Raw genomic sequence first — 17,529 nt, forward strand, 5'->3', positions numbered from 1 at the left:
GGTTTGAAAGAAAAGCACAGAAGATTTTCTAGGCTTAATTAATGCAAATAATTGCGAAGGCTTTCTAAAATCATTAGTTTGGACATAATTATTTATAATTTCACATTTATTCGCCATGGTAAAATGAATGAGTAATGAATCTATGACTATATCCACACAAAACAAATGACCCCCAATATATCTGAAAGGAAAATATAATAGGTTTTCAAGGGCTAATTAATATAAATTATTATTTAAGAAATAATTCTGCAGTTTCACTTTGGTTGAATGGATGTATTAATGAATAATGAATGTGTGAATATATCCATAATCAAACAGATGACCATCAGTACATTTAAAAGAAAAGCATAATAGTTTTTTAGGGAAAATTAATGATTTCAGACATAATTATTGATGACCACCCATTTCACAGATTTAACTATTAACTATTTCTGCGCACATGATGGTCAATCTGGACCCAAAACTTCTGCATATAGTCAGAAAATCATGCAAAACCGTGCATTCTTATACACGAATGACTCATTTGTCAGAGATGGAAAGGCGGCTTTACAGATCCACATCAGGAATGATTTGTTGTTCTGTTCAAGGTTAAAGAAATACAGAAGGATCTAGACAAGCTGCGTTCCCAGAATGTCAAACACACCAAAAAGCTACCAAAGTTTATTCTGCCCCCAAAAAATCAATATCAGAAAGGTTTGATTATAGCTTTATTTTAAAGTGCAAGAATGAGTAATGCAGGGGTTTTAAATGTTTCTATGGATGTCTTCTCAGTCCAGGACAATGTACAGACTGGCTGCTGTTCACTGGGGAGCTGTAAGAGCCATCCAGGTTTTTATCAACCAGCTGTCGGACCCTGCAGAGAACAGAGTACCCACCCACTGCAAAGAGCTGGGGCAGCTGATTCGCCAGCTCTCTCTCGGCTTAGCCAAAGCAGAGGTGGGGCAAGGATCTGCCGTACCAGTGACAGCCCTCGACATCCTGCAGAAATTAGAGGTTATATACTATATATAAATACAATAAGGTTTCAATGAATGTCAAAGCCTTAATTTAATGCTGTGTTTTTTTTAATGATTGCTCAGATGCTGGACTCAGCACTGAGTAAGCAGGAGACAACCAGGAAAAGAGATGTAGATTTCCAAAATGTCAACCCATTAGAAAAGACTTCTATCAGGGTCAGGACCCGCAGCATGTCCCCTCCCCATCCTGCCAGAGCACCAGCTGAGAGGACCTCATGAAGACCCCAAAAGCCAGCTGCTGGGAAAAAGCCTGGTGGTGAGTCATAACAACCAAGGTGACGTTCATTTTTCAAAAAGCGTTTTGGTTTTGTTATCTGTCTATAAGTTCAATGGCCCCAAAAAAGAATTTGGACACTTAAGCCACATTTAAAAGTGTCTGTATGTTTTTGCATTATATAGCAAATATCTAACCAAGTGATAAGTGTACAAAAACTTTTGGGCCGCTGTACATCAAAATCAAATCAGTATTGAATTATTTGTCTTGTGCAGAAGTGGTTTGCAGTGTGAGCTGGCTGCTTCCTTTGCAGATATTTGATTTCAGGGTATTGCAAAAGAAAATTTGAGATTTTGTTATTGAATGCAGACAGCTGACTGGCAGGAAAATCCCACAGGAGCACAGCGAAGTTGTGAGGGCAGGGCCAGAGAACCTCTTACATCATCAATAACTGAGAGAGGCGGAAGCACAGAAACCCAAAAAAAAAACTAGAGCCATCAACCCAGACCATGTTAAGGTTTTTTAGTATTATTATTATTCAAAACTATTTATTTATACTTAAGTTATTGCTCTAATTTTTATAGAGATACACTCCCTTTCAAAATTTTAGCCAATTAGATTTTGATAGAAGTTTCTTTTATGCAGCAGGAATGCATTAAATTGATCAAAAGGGGCAGTAAAAATAGTAATTTTAAATAAGTGCTGCTCTATTAACATCAGATGTCATGAAAAAATGTGTCAAGGTTTCCACAAAATTACCAAAAAAAGACACTGGCTCTCATTCAGCAGGCCGGTCATGTCTGTGATGCCAGCTTCCAGCAGCCCACTGTCTCATCCCGACTGAGGGAAAACCAGGTACCTCAGAAAGAGTCCGCTGTGCCTTGGATACCAACATCCCCTCACTCTCCTCCACGTCCACGGTCAGTACATCTTGCACACAGGACTTGACATGCTTGCACCTTTGTGTTCTCCTAATATATCTGTATATAAACATATGTATAGTTTGGTGTCTAGCCGGCCAGATGCCAGATGTCTGTTCTCTGAAAAGCAGAAGCCACAGACTAAACCCAGTGGCAGCACACAGCTCAGCCCTTCATCACATGACAGGAATCAAGCACAAAATGAAGCCCTTAGGTATATAATGAACCCTTTTTTCAGTTATTTAAGACATTTCATTATCACTGGGCTCTCTTTGTAACTAAACGATCATCACTATGATCCTCAGTTGTGTCATTAAATGCTCATGTTCGCTGATGTAAGTGATATTTTTTAGCTGTTGAGTATGAGACAGCAGCAGATGTTCAGTGGTGTGTATGTTTATGTGCTATAGACAAGCCTGAATGGACAGAGTGACTGCAGACAGACTAAGAGAACTGAATCGTCTGAGTAAAGAGGAGGCTGACCGCATTAACAATCTCTCGTACGACAGCAGCTCCCTCATTGTTGTAGTTAACCAGTGGTTCAATGAACTGTGTATGCGAGAAATGAATTTTGCTGCTTGTTTAATTAAGTTAATTAAATTAAAATGAGCTAATACAATGCATTTCTTATGAACATTTTATTACTAAACCTCATTGGTTGCTTTGAAAGCTCATTGAACTTTCTATTATTTGAGTGTGTGTTTGCACTGATGGGTATTTGTCTTGTGCAGGCCATATGTGGCCATGGTAGGACGACAGTGGGCTCTTCCACACAATGGAGCGGAAAAAGCTGAGCGGGCCGCTAGAGAGACAATTCAACCTTTGTTGGATCAAGCACAGCTAAACATTCATCTGATGTTGTTTTTCCAAAATAATTTCTGACATGTTAGTGTATCAGCAGGAGATATAAATCCTTTTAACACGGAGTGTACCATTTGGACCATTTCTCCCTAATATTTTAATGTTCTTCCCTTTGGGCACACTGAGACCAGCTGTTGTGTGTGTAGGTTGGATGTAAATAGAGAATCCTGTTTCTACTGTTTTTGTCTCATATTTGTACGTCAGGTGGTTAGAACAGGAAGTTACACACTCAGAGGGCGGCAGAAGATTGCAGTTAAGGTGAAAACCCACACTTTTTTCATAAGTCAGAAAGAGCTTTATTGCCAATAATGTTTACACACACACATAAGGAATTTGTCTTGGCAACAGGAGCTTCCAGTGCAAAAGAAAATACACACTTAGTGCAAACATACATGATTGCACAGTAGAGATTACATATAACACTAATAGAAGAAAAACTGAAAATGAAATGCAGGGGGGAACCAATAATCTTATTAGCCGTCCTGACTGTCCGTTGTAGTCTCTTGATGTCTGATTTTGTAGCTGAACCAAACCCAACAGTTATGGATGAACACTGAGTAGAACTGTTTCAGCAGCTTCTGTGGTAGGTTGAATTTCCTCAGTTGGGAAAGGAAGTACAACCTCTGCTGGGCCTTTTTAGCAATGGAGTCTATGTGAGAGTCCCACTTCAGGTCCTGAGAGATAGTGGTGCCCAGGAACCTAAACGACTCTACTGCTGCCACAGTGCTCATGATGGTAAGTGGAGGGAGAGCAGGGGGTTTCTCCAGGTTGTTCAGCTCCAGGTTTTTGTGACTGCACCAGACAGCCTGCTCTTTAACCTCCTGTCTGTAAGCAGTGGTATTGCTTACAATATTTTTGTAAGCATCCTCCTTGGCATAACAAAGCTGATTGAGTTTCCAAAAAACATGGTTTATCATTATTGAATGATAGAGATGTCCTGGTAGGAATGCACATATCTTCACAGAAACTGATATATGAAGTTTCAGTATCTGTGAGCTCATCCAGATTGGTTGACTGCAGCTTCAAAAACACTCCAGTAAGTGCTAAAGCCTCCTCTGCTTCATTAGTCCATCTTTTAACAGGCCTTAATACAGGTTTAGCTGATTTCAGTTTCTGCCTGTAGGATGATATTATAAGAACTAAACAGTTATCAGAGTGATATACATCAGACATTACTGTCTCTGGTGTGTGTGTGCTGTCTGTATTTTGGAGTTCACATGAAAGATTTGCATTGTTAAAATCTCCAAGAATGATTAAAAGAGAGTCTGGGAAAGAGAGTCTACCGTATTCCTGTATCTTTAGCACCTAGAACATTTGTAAATTGAATATTTACTGAATGTTCAAATTACAAACATTCACATAAAACAAAAATGTGGGAAGGATTCATTTGAACATTTTAACCTCCAAAGTGCACAGCTCCAAATAAAAATTGTAACAAGGTACTATTCTGTGATGTTTTGTAATTGCCGACAACCAATAACGGTCTCAGCGTCTCCCCCACTTTGTCCCTGGAGAGACAGACGAGTATGTGCTCTGCATTTTGTATGGCTGACATGACAATGCTTTCCACCAGATGGCAGCAATGAAACTAAAATAAAACGTCTTGTGTGTTGCAGATGCTCAGAGGAATATTCCTGAATGCCCCTGGTACGGCTGACATCCTCCTGCAAAAGCCAGTGGAGACTGGGTGAGTAACTATCGGCTGATTTTAGAGTCTACTGACTGCATATATATCAGGCACATTTGGATCATTCACAGTTAAATCAGTCTTCACTTGAATTGCCGGGAAACTTCATATTGACCAGAGTGTTTTTGCACTGCAATATCTGTCTGTTTAGGGAATATTCAATAACAGCCACATTGAAATCGAATTCCAAAATATCTGTTGGTAAAAGCCAGTCTCTCTCTCCATCTCTCCCTCCCTCCACCTCCCCTTCTATAGTTCTGCCAGTACACACACAGAGAGAGAGAGAGATCCTCGTTTCTTTCTGCCCAAAGCTTTGGCAGCAGCTGTGGCTCAGTAAATTAATGAGGAAAATGTAAAATTAAATGGAACAGTATTGAGTGCATGAGAGTTGTCTAAAGCAAGAGGGGCATAAAGGGTAAAATGAGTGGAACAGGTTCAATAGATACATTAGAAGATTAAAATCCTTTCTCCTTTTCAGCTTCAGCTCGCAGAGAGGCTCTGAACGCTTTTTCTCTCTCAACATAGGAGCACAATGTCAACACAAACTTCAAAGCACCATCTCATGTCTAATCTCAGGATCTACAAGCCTTTCAAGGGTGCATTCTGTCTGCTACATACTGACTAAAATGATCAACATACCTTTCAATAATTTACATTTGCATTTATTCATGTAGCAAATGCTTTTTTATCAAAGCGACAACACAAGCAAATCATTATAAATGCTGCAATACAACGTTTCAAAGGTAGAAACTAATATAATGATGTGTGACAGTAACAGGTTAAGTGCTAATGGACTAACAGTTAATATATATATATATATATACATATATATATATATATATATATATATATATATATATATATATATATATATATATATATATATATATATATATATATATATATATATATATATATATATATATATATATATATATATGTAGATAAATACATATATGTAAATAAATGCTAATGTAATGTCTGTCTTTTGTTGCTGGGGACTGATAGAGACACTGTAATCCTTTTATAGTAATGTTTGTGTTACTATACCTTTACATGTTAACACATTCATTTTACATCCTTGACAGTAACCACAAGGACTGGTTAGCCATCTCACTCAGAGATTTGTTTATTCTCCCTGTATTCCAGTGCACTCACCATGAGCGTTTGGGTTAGCATGGATGTCACAGGCTGCTGAGAATTGAGGCTGCATGGGCCATGTTTTCTCTCCACCGCCCCTGATCTGAACCATTGTTTGGATTTATTTATCCTCAGCCAGTCACTTAATACTGACAGAAAACTTTGGCTCTAAAATGTCACTGCACCAGGAGACTATTCTTTAGTCTCTCTTACTGTGTCTATGTCTGAGTTGAAACATGAGCAATGACTGTGACTATGATTAAGATCCCTCTGGACTGGAGAAATCCAGTGAGCTGCAGGGACTGACAGGGATGCAGGGATCAAGGCTCTGGCAGTTATACTGGCAGTTTTCCAAGAAAAAAAAAATCACAGTAGAAGATTATTTTTGGGTTTGTTAAGATTTAAAAAAAATGTTTTTGAAAGAAGCCTCTTGCACCAAGGCTGCATATTTTTGTTAAAATAACTGTTTTCTATTTTAATAAATGGTTAGAGACTTGTAACCTGAAGGTTGTGTGTTCGAGTCTCAGTTCAGGCAGGGATTGTTGGTGGGGGAGTGAATGACCAGCACTCTCTTCCACCTTCAATTTCATGACTACGGTGCCCTTGAGCAAGGCACCAAACACCCAACTGCTCCCTGGGCCCAATGCTCCAGGTCACTACCGTGTGTTTGCACTTGGATTGGTTAAATGTAGAGCACAAATTCTGAGGATGGAACGTCTTTTTTTTTTCGTAAATGGGGTGCACTAACTTTTTTCACAGTACTGTAGTTAGTGAGTAGTCTTTTAGCAGTTGCTTATATCCAAAACAACTTTATATTACACTCAGTGCTATCACCATATTTTGCAGGACAAGATCTTGACATCACTTCAAGTTCCTTGTCTGCTAATGAAAAGCTGCCAGCCGGCAAGCTAATGCGATATTTTATTACTCTGACTCAGAAGATGGCTGTCACTGAAAGCTTTTGCAAGTTATTTTTGACTAATCCTTCCATAAGAAGTGTTCTGTGGTCATCCTGCTTGCAGAGTGTAATGACGACTTGGCAACATGCTGCTTGTTTAAAAGCCACATAAATGGACATTCCACTCATGATCAGAAAGTTACAGTCAATCTGCTCATCAGCTCTCTCTTAATGCCATTTATTCTTCCAGCTTCATTCGTTAATTCTATCCTAATGTTACAGTTTGATATATTAGAATCAACCTAATGCTTCAATCAAACTCTCAGTGAGCATTTATCATCCGTTTCTGCAGCTTATTTACATCAGAATGGACAATTATTGGACGGATGTGGCCGGGAGAGATAAAACTCATGGAAAATGAATTATGCAAAGCATTATGGTAATTACTCGGCTTTTAGTATAGCCACTAAAGGCCAAGGCCGAACAGATGATTTATGATGAGAAACCACTAACACTTTATTTTTCAGTATTAAACGTGCCACTAGAAGGAGCAAGTTCTGGGGTCTTTGTGTGGATGTAGTGCAGGCTCATGGGAGGTCATTTGAGAAGCAGATATTGGGCCCTGATGTTGATTATCATGCAGAGTTTATTATTTGTTGATTAGCTGTGTAGACAACACACTGTTTGACATGGAAACACAGCAGAGATTGTAAATGGCACACACAAACCGATTGGGGATTTATACGGTTCATTTGTTACTGCTAGATTGGTTGCAGCAGTGTGCGTCCTTACTGTAGCACAATAGAGAGCTGTCAATGTGGCTTTTTTTTTCTTGTTTTCTTTTTTTCTTTTTTTCTTTTTTTTTTTAATATTCAGAGAACCATTTTGGCTGTTAGATGTTAGGGGGCCAGGGGAGAAGCTAAAAAGCTCTGCTGGTGCATAATCAATCACCGTGCCTGATTTGTAATGAAATTCAATACATGTGTTTGCTTCTCGGTTTTTCTCCCTCTGTGATTTGTTTAGATTTTTCTATTAGTGGGTTGTAAAGTCAAGTATCATTTGATGCTGCCGTGAAAGCATCAAACAGCCCAATCTGAGCGCTGAAATCACCAGACACTCCTCTTCCATTCTAGTCCATTTTAGTATGCTCCTTTAACATCAATATTTCAGACAATACACAGACAGAGAGGAAGGATTTTGATGTAAAATATAATTGTGCCCCATTTCTGTTTTCTTTATGCTTAACTAAGGTTATATTTCAATTCAGAATAAAATGGCATTCAGTCAATGTTGCACTGGATTTGATTTTATTAATCTTATCCATTTTAAAGTGGGCAGAAAGTACAGGGATTACAGGAGGTTGTAGAAACCTAGTCTAAAAGGGATGTTATTTCAGAGACTTAGCAAGTTACTACAAAAATATTGCAAAGGCAAAAACATTTTTAAATTTGAAGTTCTTATTCAAGCAATGCCACATTAAATTGTGACAGAGCAGACATTTATAATGTTACAAAAGATTTCAATTTCAAATAGATGCTTTTCTTTCAATTAAACAAATCCATTTTTAATATAAACCATGAAAAGCCACGAATCATTGTTCCCACAAAAATATCAAGCAGCACATCTGTTTCCATCTTTGATAACAATAAGAAATATTTATTGAGCACCGAAACAGCTAATTAGAATGATTCCCGAAAGGATCATGTGACACTGAAGCTTGGAGTAAAGGCTGATGAAAATCCAGCTTTACAGGAATACAGTACATTACTTTTTAAAATATATTAAAACAGAAAATAGTTATTTTAAGTTTTAGAATATAATATTAATGTACTGTGAATAATATTTACAATATTTCAGAGTATTACAGTTTCACTGTATTTCTAGTCAAATAAAGGTAGACTTGGATAGCATAAGAGACATCTTTCAAAAATATTTCAAAATTTTACAGACCACAGCTTTGGAAAAGCAGTGTAACTCTTTAAAACAATTAAATATGAAAATTAACAATCAAAGAATTGTCATTTGAAAGTATCCTTCTGCAAGTTCAACAAAACTCTATAATGTTATGTAAAAAATAGTCTATATTGCATAACATAAGACTTGTTTTCATAAAATACACATCTTGAAACTCATTTGTTGCTTTAATTTTTCTCTTACCCCATTGACAATGTTTTTTTTTTTTTTTTTTAAGTATAGCTCTAACTGAAGTTAGTAAGGTTTGTGTTAAAACCAGAATTTTGAGTTTTTACTAATTTTGAATGGTGTGTGAAACAAACGCAATCCAGTATTTATTTTCTGAAAACAAAATACATTTTCTGCTTCTCAGGTACATTTGTATTGTTTTAAATCATTTTGTTAACTTTGCAGTGTACTGTTGAATCTTCCACACTGTGCAGCACAAACTCACTGGATGAAGTTTTCTAAAGTGTGACTATAAGGAACAGAATCATCGAGGAGTGATAGCTGATAAGTGGCGATATCTTATAATGTCGTTTGTCCGCACATAGAGGTTATTGGTGTTGGAGTCTCAACACATCTGAGAGAGTGTGTGATCCATCACTGCTCATTCAAAGCTCAAAGAGATCAGTGCGGAGCCAATGGTGAGGCTGTAGCTTTTGGTTTGATCCCCATTCTCCGTTCTCTAACCTTTTATTTCATACCACCATTTCTTTCTCACCATCTAACCTTCATCCAGCTAATATCGCTCTCGCTATCTGGCTCCTCAGCTGTAACTTTGCTGCTGGTGATTGATTCTCACTGGATTAAAGGTGTAAATTGCAGCCCTGTAGTTTTATTGGTTTTGATCTATGGCTTCTGAATATTGATAGAGCATTGGTGGCTCAGAATCTCATTCACTGACTTTTACACGTCTCATTTCTGTTTGTACAACCTTATTACAGCTGGCTTTCTCCAATATATCACACCTGATCTGTTCAGGTCAAATGATGTCTGTATATCCTGTGGTCTGCTGCTTTTCTGGCCCATTCTGTGTTCCTTATGAGAACTTCGATAAACAAGTCTGATGAATTTCTCATTAAAAGAACTGGTGAGACATTTGCTTAAGGAACAGGGCTACACTGGTTGCAAGCTTTTTCAGCTATTTAAAGCACAGAATGGCAATGACACATGCAATGTTAATGTATGAAAAAATATTCACTATGTTTTTTAATGTATTTATTAATGAAGTATTTAACATTTATTAAAAAAAAAGTTGCATACTGTCTGAATAGTTACTACATTTGAATTTGAACTGATGTTGTATGTAGAGTGAATCTATATATTTTCCATGTGTTATACTACATACTACATCCGCCATGTTGATATGGTCATGTGACCTACAGCGTCAGTTTTGTACTACTTTTTTGTACGACTTTCTTTTTTCTTTCTTTTTTTGCATACTGTTTTTTGCATACTTTATAGTATGGAAGTATTTGATTTCAGATGCAATGTATATTTGAAGGGTTGGATGCAATGCATATTTGAAGGGTAGTGTACTTCTTTATAACAATTAACTATTAAATCATTAATAGTCAGATCATTCTAATTTGAATAAATCCTTCTGCAAGCCCAACCAAAGTCTAATGTTTTACAAAGAACAGTTTTTTTTTGTCAGTATTGCATAATTCAAGGCATTTTTTCAAAGAATATACATCTTCAAACTCATTTTTAGGTCTGTATTATCTGTATTCAGTAATTTCATTCAGTGATTTAATTTTGTCAAACTGATTTAAAACCAGGCAATTTTCATGAAATATCTTTTTTGTTTTTTTGTTTTTTTTACCCTCCTGTTAACCTGCTACTTGTATGCTATTGCATACTGGATACGTGAGGAATTCACTTTAGCTCTTGTTTCATAGGTGTTAACTTGTAACCTGTTGATACTGGATATCTTATTTGTCGATAAAGCTTCCCCAAGAACAAGTTCTTATCATCTCACTCCGCATCTCCCTTGCCTCATGCTGTCTGTCAAACACTGGAGCGTGTGCACAAGTCAGCCCAGCTTTGTGTCTGCTCATATAAATTTTATGTGGAGTGTTTTTTTTTCTGCTTGTGACTGCTGGAGCTGTTGCTGAAAGAAGGGAAGAAATTTTGGTCATTATTTTTGGCCTCGCCAAAAATGCATGGAAAACAGTTACCTGTTCACCTCGGCATATCTATGTTCATTTTAACATCTTACTGAAATGCTGTTCCACTTATTTCTCAGCAACTTATATGATCTTTCTTGCTTATGACAGATCTGACTTAACACTGGTGATGCCTTTTAATGTGAATCCCTTCATTGAGTGCTTATCTTTACCGTTCTTTCACCTGTTTATGCCATTTTTGTCTGCACTGTGTAACCGCTCAAAGTTTGACATTATTCTCCTAGCTTTGGTCAAATCCTCAGTTCTCCAGAGTGTCACAACATGCCCAAAACGCTTGAGGTAGCTGTTAGCTGGAGCAGTATTCTATTAGTCGCACAAAGAGGGCGCCTTGAGGGAACAGTAAAGGGGAAGTAATTCCACAATAGCAGTGCCGGACCCCTATAATGTTCCATTAGAGAATAAATGGCCCTTGTACATTGTTGGCAGCCTTAAGTTCTAGACTGGGCTTGCGTCTAATATTGTGTATTAAAGTCTACCTAGAATGTCAGTGTGAGGAGTTCTTTATTTCTGTTGCTATATATATAAATTTGAAGAGTATTTGTGCTTTAGCCATGAGATATAGATTCTCTGTATTTGTATACAAAAAAAAAAACATACATGAAAGACAAGCACAAGAACACCTGCAAATAATTGATGTTGCCTTAGAGGCACAAATTTGAAAATGTGACCTTTATGAAAGAGAGAGCAAAAACCATGAAAATTAACCATCAACATTTTTTTATTTTTCAGTTTACAGGGCTGTATCAGAAACATCAATAATAGATGAGGACTCTTTAACTTTAAATGACCCCAGTCATCCAGTCCCAGCTGGAAGAGAAAGCAGACCTGGGGTTTATCTGACTGTGTTGCCCAGCATGCAGAGGAGTATCCAGAAATACAGGGACGACCATGATGCCTTCCTGCTCCTGGTCTCGCACGAGGCTCTGGGGAGCTTCAATCCTTGGGAAATAGCAGACAGGTTTGAATCTAATAAATGCATTATTAATAAAACATCTCAATCAACACTGAAGTGTGGGCTGAATTCATTAGATTAGAAATAATAGAAAATCACATTACCATACATTTATTCTTAATCATGATAATATGTTAAGTAAAGTCTTTGACATTGCTACAGAAGCTGAAATTATCCAAATTAAACATTTCTCTTTCTTTGTGTGTTCAGTTAGCAAGCTAACAGCTTAGCCTAGATTAACCAATATATTTCAGAAACTTATATGGTCTTATATGGTACGCAAATTATTTTTACAATGGCAGGCTATTAAAAACTTTTTGTGTGGTAACGAGCACAATACTATGTTATGATCTCAAAATGCTTTTACCATAGTGCATGATTGTTAAACGAATACATTTTTAATTTTGCAACACAAAACCAGGGCCATATGTATAGCTTTTTTGATGTAGTAAACTTGCACATAGACACATAGGCACATAGACATCTAACATAAATTGGCTTTTATTCATCACTGATATCTACAATTTCCTGACATATTTCATTATTTTGTTTATGCTCAAGACACATACCTGGATTTATAAACACTAAAAGCTCAGCTCTTCTATTTGCACCCAGAGCAACAGCAGATTAGTCAAAAGCCCCAGTGCATTTCACCCAGTGACACAGCTAGAAGGAGTTGAGATTGTTTACAGCCTCATGGCTATAATGAGCCTCGCACACGATGCCATTTTAAATGTAAATATTAGATCTGTTTTTTGGTGGATGCTAATGTAGAGCATGCTCCCGTGCATATGAGTGTCTTTGTTGTTTGTTGTGTCTAGTACTCCTGCACGTCCACCCTGCCATTAGCATACTTAACAGAATTTTTAAGTTGGTGCAATGTGGTGGATATTTATCAAGTCCTACTAGTCCAGATAGAGAACACTTTTAACAATGGTGGGAAGAGAAACACAAAAACTATTCTAATATGATCCTAGTGCTTATGTCTCATCTGTCAGACTTGATCCTCGTGGCATGGGCTGTGTGGGTGGTGAGAAGAATTGTTGCAGAAATCATTTACGGAAAGGAGAAAGTGAAGAATCAAAAGTGAAAATATTTTTCTGTGTGCTACAGCTTGAAAAAAGTATGAGTTATTGCATGGATATAAAAAGAAGTTGAGGATTTTTTTTTATTTTATTATTATTTTTGGAGGTCAGTGTAGCACCGCAGAGACTCTGAATGGTTATTATTCTAGAGAAATAGAGAAGATGCGAAATGTCACGGCAATTAGTGTTGCTGCTGGGATTGTGTGCGGGCCCTTGTCAGTCTACATTGCATTGTGGGTAATAACAGCCTTCAAGGCAGTGAAGGCCTTGAGTGAGCACAGACTGACCGGGCTCTCCAGGTAGGTTTAAAAGCCTAAAAGAAAAGATTTAGATGATCTCATCACTCCCCTAAAGAGATAGAAAGAGGTCATTTTATTTTTAATGCTGAGAGAACACAAACTGTTATTTTTGTCTTTATATACATTATAGTATTTATTAAAATCTTGAATCATTATTTTAGTTGTGGTAATTTTGTTATGTGCTTATGTGCTTTTGTGTTTTGGTTTTTTGTATATTTCTATATAGCTTCAAAGCTGCGATGAAACAGAAGTAGCAATAGATCTTTTTTTCCATACGTCACTTTAAACCTGATGTCCAGTGACATTGTTTTTATGAAAAATTATGAGATCAGAAGATAGAAAAATACAAATAATGAAACATATTCAGTATTCTCAGATGAATTGTTCACAATAAAATCTGTAACATGCATTAGAATAGAAAAAGAAAAAAATTGTGATTTTTCATGCTGTCTTAAATAAGTTCAATTACTAAAACTGAAATATAAAAATTAAAAAATCATTTATTTCAATTAGTTCCCAAGGCAACATTTCTAATTCTCCTAGGGATAATCCACCTCAAAATGAAAATTTTGTCATTAATCACTTACCCCCATTTTATTCCAAACCCGTAAAAGCTTTGTTCATCTCGGAACACAATTTAAGATATTTTGAATGAAAACCGGGAGGCTTGTGACTGTCCCATTGACTGCCAAGTAAATAACACTGCCAAGGTCCAGAAAAGTATGAAAGACGTCGTCAGAATAGTACATCTGCCATCAGTGGTTCAATATTAATGTTATGAAGCGACGAGAATAGTTTTTGTACGAGAAGAAAACATGCTGAACACAAACTACGTACGCTTTTCTGTGTCAGCTGTGACACAAATACAAAAAGTATTCTCGTCACTTCATAACGTTACGGCTGAATCAATGATGGCAGATTGACTGCTCTGATGATGCTTTTCATACTTTTCTGGACCTTGACAGTGTTATTTACTTGGCAGTCAATGGGACAATCACAAGCCTCCCGGTTTTCATTCAAAATATCTTAAATTGTGTTCAGAAGATGAACAAAGCTTTTACGGGTTTGGAACAACATGGTGATTAATGACAAATTTTCATGTTTGGGTGGAATATCCCTTTAACTTTATTTCATTTGATTTAAGCTTTATTTCTATTTTAAAAAAAGATTTTTAATAGTTTGTTTTAGTTAACAGTAACAATACTAACACAAAAATATACTCAACATTTTCTTTTCTCTCTCCGTCTGAATGAGTCATTTATAATGACTAAGGAATAGTTCCATATTTTTGGGTGAACTATCCCTTTAAAGTAAAATGATCAGTAAGTGCTGTGTAACTGTAACTCTCTTTTTCCCTTGTTTCCTGCAGTCTGGCTGATGAGCTAATGGCTGAGGCTCTGGCTAATGTGGCGGTAGAGTTCCAGGATTTTTCCGAAGAGTATGCGGAAGCTGTTTTCACTTCAGAGTTCCTCCAGTTTGTCCAGTCTCCCACCACATCAATGTCATAGAGACTTCTTATAACTTAGAAGCAATGACATTTTGATATGTTTTTGGAACTGAACTTGGTCATATCCAGATTCATAGTTTTGTACGTTTTACCATAAATTACGTTTAAATATTGGACTTTACAATCATTGAATCGAACCTGCTGGTTAGAGCTCGGTTTATACTCAAGATGGGCATTTCTGTTGTAATGTGAAACCTCAGTGGGCGGTCTGACTTTTAAATGCAAACAGATGCTTTTTAGCACACGGCTAACAAATGTCACATCAGTGTGCCATAATCCATTCAACCTTTTTTGTGCATTAGTCAATGCATTAGTCAAGTTCTGTGGTTGCTATTCAGCAGAGACAAAAGCCTTAAAAGAACCTCTACATTATTAATGCATTGCAAATGATAAGATTTGTGCTGTTTTCTATAAATACCTCACACTAGAGGATTAACACACTCGCTTCATTTTGAATAAGAATTAGGGAATGCAGTAATGCTGTCCACGTCAGAACAAAAACTTGTTACATTGTGGACTGTTTTTATACACTCTAAAACATACGTTTTGGTTTCTCTGTGCTAATTGTCTTTAATATCACAATAAGCATCCATATGTTGCCCAGTGTGATTGGAAAGGTGAGGTATATTTAGAGTATGTGTATAGTTTATATGTCAGAGCCTGAGGGGAAAATAGCCTCCAGATGGGTCCAGATGTTGTGCTGGTACAGTATGCTGGGAATATAATTGAACAGGACAACCAGGGCCTAAGCACTATAGGATTCACAAGCATTCTTACCGGGTCTGTGTGTTGAAATTTACATGCCTACAGCTCTTATGTAATGAAGTAAATAATCAGTTATAATAATCAGAAAGTGAAAGCTTTATATGGCTTTAAAAGTATTGGTTGTCCCTTTTAGTGCTTAATCCAAATGCAGTGCGCAGATTTTAGGGCATGTTTCTTAACCTGTCAAGTTGTAGTTTAAACCACCAGATGTGAGTCACTGGTTTCTTCCCAGTGTTCAGCAACCTACTTATTTGAGAAAAATGCCAAAAGCAAACTAACAGCACAAGTTACTGCATTTGTTATCATATTCTAGGCTTTGTGCCATGAACTATTATGAATGCTGTGACGGGAATAATGTAGTCACCAATTTGGCATGAACTTGTTCTTGGTTGTGTTTTTATTGCTGGTGAAAGATACCTGTTGATTTTGTATTGTATTTATAATCATGATTTCATTCGGCATCTCCCTTGACTTGGCATATTTTACTCCGTGCCCTGGATTAAATTTTTTTAAAGAAAAAGTTAAATTAATAGTATCCATTTTTTCCTGCACCCAGCTGGTACAATAAATGTTATCTATCTTTCTGCTTGTCTGACCTGCAGGCTGTTCTACTGCTGCTTTTACAAGAAACACAATGCAGTGTTTGGAGTCTGAATTGTTTTGTCATTGGGTTTGCTGACTGCTACAAATAGGTCAAGTCCCTAAAGGAGTTGAGTAATGCAACATAGGCAGTTCCCGAGAATTAAAGAACTCCAGGCTTCACCTCTATCAACAGTCATTTAGAACTACTCGAGAACAGTTATTTGGGATAGGCCTACCTGATGTGCATCAATGCCATACATTATCTTGGGGTGAGAGCTGAATATAACTGGGAGTGGTTTGGTTTTTCATACATTGCAACATAGAACACTTTTTCATTAAGGCAATGAGCTGTTAAACATGTTTATGGAAAATGCACCATATTTGGCCTTGATTTTGTCATTTTGTCTTTGAATTATTGTTTGACAGCTACCACGAGAATCATATTTTATAGTCATTACAACCCAACATTAATCAGCTGAACTGCTGTAGGATTTACTGTGATGTGATGGAGTATTTAAAAGCCCGAGGAGGAATCTTGATATGGTGATTTATGAAGGAGGTAACATTTTGCACAGTCATCTTACAATAGGACTACAGTTAGGCTATATACTGACATTGGCAGAGTGAAGATATATTTCTGTTTTCAACTGCACAATGCCAGTATATATATATGTGTGTGTGTGTATATATATATATATATATATATATATATATACTTTTATAACTATGTCAGATTTGTTTTTACATTTTTTTTGATAGGACAAAAATTCTCCATAACATAGCCTAACCGGGTGGAATTTTAAGGGTGGGACAAAATCAGGATAACATTTCAAAAACTAAAAAAATAGTTAGGATTGAGAGTTGAAGCTTACCTCAGTTTGTACAGTTAAATTCCAGTGGGATAAATAAATTATTTCACTTCTATAAAATGGTCTCAATGGAATTGCATTTGGTTTTGGAAGGCAAGAAAGTATGTACTAACGTTGGAAAATGACTTCAGGGACATGGTAATTGAAGAAAATTGTAAAAAAAATAATAACTACATTTTCACATGATCATATATATGATTAGAGGCCGTTTAGCCTAGTCTATAACATAATTAAAACACATTTTGAGTTTTTTATGATTTTATGGTTTATATTTTTATCATTGAAAAGGTGTGTAAAATATCACTTTTTAAGTGATAAAGAATACCTTAATATACAATTTAAGCCATATCTTATAAATATGTGACTCTTTTTAGAGAAAATACGATTAAATAAATCATTGGGACACAAAAGTCACTGTATAACAGGAATAACCCCTAATTGTCAGCGTTTTTTAAGTGTCATGTCTATGGTTTGCGTTGGCTACAAACATCTTTAAATAGGCGCTAGTGTAAAATTATTCAAAGTAGGCTTCATAAAGGAATAACTAATATTTGATGGAGGGTGGTCTGAATGAAGCCTGCATTAATGC

At 36.5% G+C, this 17,529-nt stretch overlaps 1 pseudogene; it reads left to right on the forward strand.

The window, feature by feature from the left end:
• Positions 1–575: 575 nt before the first annotated feature.
• On the forward strand, positions 576–15,972 carry LOC132123052 (protein moonraker-like; annotated as a pseudogene).
• Positions 15,973–17,529: the final 1,557 nt, after the last annotated feature.

This window comes from Carassius carassius, chromosome 41 (genome assembly GCF_963082965.1).
Source record: "Carassius carassius chromosome 41, fCarCar2.1, whole genome shotgun sequence".
In the NCBI taxonomy this organism is placed as follows: Eukaryota; Metazoa; Chordata; class Actinopteri; order Cypriniformes; family Cyprinidae; genus Carassius; species Carassius carassius.